This window comes from Chrysochloris asiatica, unplaced genomic scaffold, assembly GCF_000296735.1.
Source record: "Chrysochloris asiatica unplaced genomic scaffold, ChrAsi1.0 scaffold00409, whole genome shotgun sequence".
In the NCBI taxonomy this organism is placed as follows: Eukaryota; Metazoa; Chordata; class Mammalia; order Afrosoricida; family Chrysochloridae; genus Chrysochloris; species Chrysochloris asiatica.
Genome location: NW_006408927.1, coordinates 53,745 through 60,095, shown reverse-complemented (window position 1 = coordinate 60,095; position 6,351 = coordinate 53,745). Strand labels below are relative to the sequence as shown.

General features: G+C 39.9%; 1 pseudogene; it reads right to left on the bottom strand.

Annotated features, from left to right (window-relative positions):
* Positions 1-249: 249 nt before the first annotated feature.
* Positions 250-6,351, bottom strand: part of LOC102818997 — a 20,765-nt pseudogene continuing 14,663 nt past the window's right edge.

Sequence of the window (6,351 nt, the reverse complement as noted above, 5' to 3'; positions counted from 1 at the left end):
CAACCTTCAGCTTAAAAAAGTGAACTGATGTTTACAGTTTTGTGGGACTCTCAGGCCAGTATTAGAACACTACTTGGGAAAAGATTAAGTAAGCAATGGTGTTCTTTACAGTGATGCTCACTGAAGAGCTGAATCCGAAACTGAAGGATTCACACAGAAGACTGCTGTCCAAGGGCATTGTGACCTTGCAGGACAATTCATGTCCCCACACCTGTGCCTTCACTGTTGATGCTGCATGAAAACTTTGTTTTAAGGAGTTAAAGCATCCTTCTTTATAGCCCCGATCTTGTACCATCGGACGTTCACTTGCTTGGTCCCCTGACAGCAGAGCTTAGAGGATGAATATGCTCGTCTCTGCAAATTGAAGACATTGCTGAATTCATGGCATGGAGCTCAGCCTGAAATATTTTTTAAACGGGATATGCAAGCTTGTCAACAGGTGGACAGTGTATTGAAAAGCAAGGAAATTATGCTGGAAAATGAGGTATCTGTCTTTTCTACATGTTGATTTAAAAAGATTCGACTGTCAAAGTGTAGATAAGTTTTGACTCACTTTTTTTTTTTTAAAGTTTTTATTGTGGACTGAGTGAAAGTTTACAGGGCAGTTCATCAGTTTTATATTCAGCAAATCATATACCTTGTTTCATTACAATGATTATAATCCCTCCATGTACCATCAATTAACAGAATTTCTCTATATTCGCTTTAGCTTTAAAAAACAAACAAACAAAAAACCACTCAGGCTTATATAATAATTTACACCTCCTAAGGGCACATTCTGCAACTCAGAACTGGAAACCAATTCTTAGTCCCTCTCTTTCCATGACCCCACCTCGGCCTCCCGCTGTGGTATCGCTACTTCTCTGGATAAGGTCACACATTCTGATTCTCCCTTGATGGTCCTAAGGCCCTCTGTTTCTGGACTGTAAGATTAACTCACAAGGTTGTGGATGGGACTCAGGATTCCACCTAAGGTCCTATACTCTTATAAAGGCTTTGCATGAGGCCTGTTTCACTGGGCAAGTTCTAGAACCCCTTTTAGGTATTCAAATCAGTTATAGGCTGAAGGTGGGCTTACAAGTTTTCTCTAATCATGTTTCCCAACATTCCTTTCTATCACACTCAAGTGTCTATTTTACAACAGTAGGCAAGGGAAACTAATATTCATAAGGCAGTCAAGGATTTTACTATTATCTACCCTCTTCAAGCTATACCTAGATCCCTGTGTCCCAGAGCCCTGTTGTTCCAAGGTTGAGTATGCATCACTATTTACCTCTGTCCCACTAGGGCATGCAAACCTGTCTCACTGTTTCCCCATCTATTTGTTCTTCAGCCTCCTCCCCCTTCTTGTATTGCCCTTCCCAACATCCAAACTAAACTCCCCACAACCCAATCCCAATGTTGTGCTTACCTTATATTTCATTAACTCTTCCCTCCATTTATCCTGTAATCTACCTGCCCTTCTCACCACCTGGATCTCTGTTCCTCTGTGTTTATGTTCGTTCACATTTTAATTGTTTTGCTCACAGACTGACCTCCCAGATCCTCTGTTCTTATAATTTTATTTTGTTCTTGACTCTTCCATTTGTTGATTGAGTTCAGGGTGATGCTGCCATGTACGTCATTCTGTAGTTGTTGTCTGTTCTTGTTGGTTCTCAGTTCACAGAACCTCTTTTAGGATGTCTTCCATAGGGTTGGCTCTGGTAAAATTCCTTAGCGTCTGTTTATCTTGGAATATTTTGATTACACCATCATATTTGACTGAAAGCTTTGCTGGGTAGAGGATTCTTGGTTGGCAGTTTTGTTGCTTTCAGGGTTTTATATATGTCTCCCCATGGCCTTCTTGCCTGCATGGTTTCTGTTGAGAAATCTGAGATTAATCTGATTTGCTTGCCTTTGTATGTTTCACTTCTCTTTCCTCTAGCTGCTTTCAGGATTTTGTCCTTATCTCTGATTTTGGCGAGTTGGATATTACATGTCTTGGTGATTGTCTTTTAGGGTCCATTCTTACTGGGGTTTGTTGAGCTTCTTGAATGCTTATCTTTTCGTTTCACAGGATGTTAGGGAAGTTTTCATCTAGAAGCTCTTCAACTATCTCCTCTATGGACTTGTGTGATTCGTTATCCTCTGAAATGCTGGTAATTCTTATGTTATTCCTCTTCATGTTGTCCAACATGAATCTTAGGCCTTCTTCAGATTCTTTAATCCTTTCATCTGCTTCCTCTTCTATCTTACTAGTGTTGAGAGATTTATTTTCTAGCTCACTAGTTCTGGCTTCTATCTCTTCAATTCTACTCCTCTGCCCTTTCAGTGTATTGTCAGTTTCTGATATTCTAGTACAGATCATTTGGACCTCTTTCTGTAGGCTTTGAATTGTCTCCAATGCTGTATCTATCTTATTTGATTGTTCCTGTAGCACTTCTTCACTTCCTTTTGTCAACTCCATTGTATACTGTTTTCATACATTTTATAATCATTTTTCTGAATTTCTTCTAAGGTATTTCCAAAGCCTATCCATCTTCCAGTATGGCGTGTATTTCTACTTCCAGCTCATATGACTCAGTCACTTTATCTTGTTTATGGAAATGTGCTGATATGGTCATCTATTTCTGTTTTACGGGCATATTCAGGAGTTCTCTGTGGCCTTAATACTTAGATAGGTGTGTTTTGGTATTTTTTATGCTTTCTGATTCCCTCCAAGTAGACGTGATCAGGAGATGTGTTCCCTTTTCACTCTTTTTCCTGAGAAATTTCAAGATGCCACTGTTGGTCATTGTGACGTAACTCTGGGTTTAATTTTTAGCTTATTGCCTTTTTTGTCTGCCTGTCACACTCACAATCCCCGTTCAGGCCTTTTACTAGTGATAAACAGTTCAGGGCCGGCTGTGGCAGTTTTTCATTGTCATTTGGTTTAAGTGTATACTGTCAGTTTAAATTTAGAGATCTGTGTGCATGCATCGTAGAACCCTCCAGGGATGGGGGTGGAGTGTCCACTAACTCAGGCACCCCCTCTAGTCACCAGAATGGAGGTGCACATAATGTGAGAAAAAAGATTGTCCACACTTTTACATCCGCGGTTCTGTCAGACATCCATGGAGACTCTGATCCTTCTTCCACTTGTTCTCGCCCAAGATGGCAGCTGCAGGAGCAGCTGAGTATCTTGATTTAGAAAGCAACTGATTTCTTGCTTCTGCTACAAATTCCCTTTTCTGTAAGTCTTCCAACTTACTAAATATCTCTTTATATGTGATTCAGAGTTCTGGCACCATTCCCTGGGCCTCTTTGGTCCAGTATTCTGTGTTGTTGCTGACGGAGCTCCTCACTGCATTTCTACCTGATCTGACATCTTGTTTGTTCTCCCTCCAATTTTGATTTATTCTTGTACATTTCCTACATTCCTTACATACAGAAGGCCTGTCTTCACTGTGGTAACTCTGATGTACTTTGAGGCTTCCAGATAGAGGGAAGGCTTTTTTACATTCCTTACATATGTGCAGTCATTCTCCAAAGTGAGATCCCATATGTCCACTGAGGGATTTGGAGTGACTAAATGATTTCTCAAAGTCCTTACATTCATAAGGCTTCTCTCAACAATGAAATCCAGTAAGTGCACATAGGTCTGAGGACTGAATGAAGGCTTTTCCACAATCCTTATACACATAACACCGGTCTCCACGGTGTGTTCCTTTATGTTGAGGGAGCTGTGTCTGAAGATTAAATGTTTTCCCACATTCCTCACATTCATAAGGCTTAACTCCACTGTGACACCTTCTATGTTCAATGAGCTTTGAGGAACAACTAACGGCTTTTCCACATTCTTTACATTCACAACGTGTTCTCCATTGTGAGATCCTATATGTTTAGTAAGGGTGTAGGACCGAGTAAAGGTTTTCCCACATTCTTTACATTCGTAAGGCCTCTCTCCACAGTGAGGTCTCATATGTAAACTGAGGTCTGAGGACCAAATGAAGGCTTTCTCACATTCTTTACACTAACAAGGCCTGTCTCCACTGTGTGATTTTTTATGTCGCGTGAGCTGTGTGTGAAAAAGAAACCATTTCCCACATTCCTTACATTCATAAGGTTTTTCTCCACTGTGATATCTTGTATGTTCAGTCAGCTTTGAGGAACAAATAAAGGCTTTCCCACATTCTTGACATTCATACGGTTTCTCTCCAGTGTGAAGTCGTATATGTTTAGTAAGGCTAAAGGACCGAGTAAAGGATTTCCCACATTCCTTACATTTATAAGGCTTTTCTCCACGGTGAGATCTCATATGTGCACTAAGGTATGAGGATTGAAAAAAGGCTTTCCCACATTCCTTACATTCATACGGCCTCTCTCCACTATGAGATCGTTTATGTTGAGTAAGTGTGTAGGATGTAATAAAGTGTTTCCCACATTCCTTACATTCATAAGGCTTCTCTCCACTGTGACAGCTCATATGTTGAGTAAGTCTGGAGAATTCAATAAAGGCTTTACCACATTCCTTACATTTATAAGGCTTTTCTCCACTGTGATATCTCATATGTTGAGTAAGTCTGTAGAATTCAATAAAGGCTTTTCCACATTCCTTACATTCATAAGGCTTCTCTCCACTGTGAGATCTCATATGTCGAGTAAGTCTGGAGAATTTAATAAAGGCTTTTCCACATTCCTTACATTCATAAGACTTCTCTCCCCTGTGTGATCTTATATGTTCATTGAGTTGTGAGGAACAACTAAAGATTTCCTCACATTTGTTACATTTCTCTCCAGGGTGAAATTGTTTTTTATGTCTAGTAAGGCTGTCAGACAGAGTAAAAGTTTTCCCACATTCCTTACATTCATAAGGCTTCTCTCCACTGTGAGAGCTCATATGTCGAGTAAGTCTGGAGAATTTAATAAAGGCTTTTCCACATTCCTTACATTCATAAGTCTTCTCTCCACTGTGTGATCTTATATGTTCAGGGGGTTTTGAGGAACAACTAAAGGCTGTCTCATATTCCTTACATTCAAGAGGCTTCTCTACACTGTGAGTTACTCTCAGACTACTAAGGGCTGTGGCATGACAAAAGGCTCTCCCACATTCCTTATATTCATACTTCCTCTCACCACTTTGTGTTCTTCTTACATATTTAGTGAGGGATGAGGAACTATCCTTGGGTTTCCCACAATCCTCACATTTACAAACTTTCTCCCCATTAACAGTATTTGAATGATGTTTTATGTAAGAGGGAGAACAGCAGGTTTCTCTATGTTCTTTATACTGGTAGGGCTCATATTCAGTATGAGAGCTGATTGGATGATTAAAGGTATAATTACCACCCTCATGAAACTCAAAAGCATTTACTCCAACCTCATTTTCTTTGAGGCTCCGAGGATTTTCCTCAGAGCAGGTACTTGGATCACCTTCTTCATATTTCTTCACTTTATCTTCTTTATTTGCACAGCATCTCTCTACTATATATTTTCTGTTGAAAACAGGAATCATGCTGTTAAAATTACACTTTATACCATTTCAAAACTACCATACACACGGAATGTGCATATTTTCCCCTGAGATGTCTCATGTTGCACAGGTTAAATCATCACAAGCATGGTACTAGCATTACTGTCACTGTATTCCATAATGAACTTTATGATACTGTGTATAAATGAGCTATCACAAATACATATTGTTGTCGTTATGTACCATCGAATCAGTACCAGCTGATAGCGACCCTATGCAAAACAGAACGAAACACTGCCCGATCCTGGGACAAACTCACAATTATTGCCATTCTTAAGCCCATTGATGCTGCCACTTTGCCAAGCCATCTCACTGTGAGTCTTCCACTTTTTCTCTGAGCCTCCACCTTACCAAACATGACATTCTTCTTCACCAAGCAGTCCCTCCTTATATAGTGTCTTATCATTTATAGGAAATTACTAAGTTGTGAAAATTAGGGAAAGACGTACACGTAGAGCTCGTTTTGTATACACACACACACACACACACACAGGCACACAAATGTAATGTCATCTTGAGGCCGTCCCATGGAGCATACCTGGTATGCTCATCTTGGGTGGTGCGCTGATTTTCACATCCATGAAACTCACAGATTTCTCCTGACGTAAACCACCAAGCATTACTGTTCATGAACTTCACCATTGTAAGTTCTCTGCACACCTTTTCTCCACTGTTACTCTGTTGAGAGACTGCACCAAACATTAGGAATGAATTTTCAAATAATAAAACATGAACGGAATTTAATAGCAAACAGAAAATTCAGATGATCACTACTAACATATCAGAAATGGAAAACACACAGAGAGGACAAAGAAGTAGAACTAAATCAATGAAGACCAGATTTATCAAGCTTGAAGATA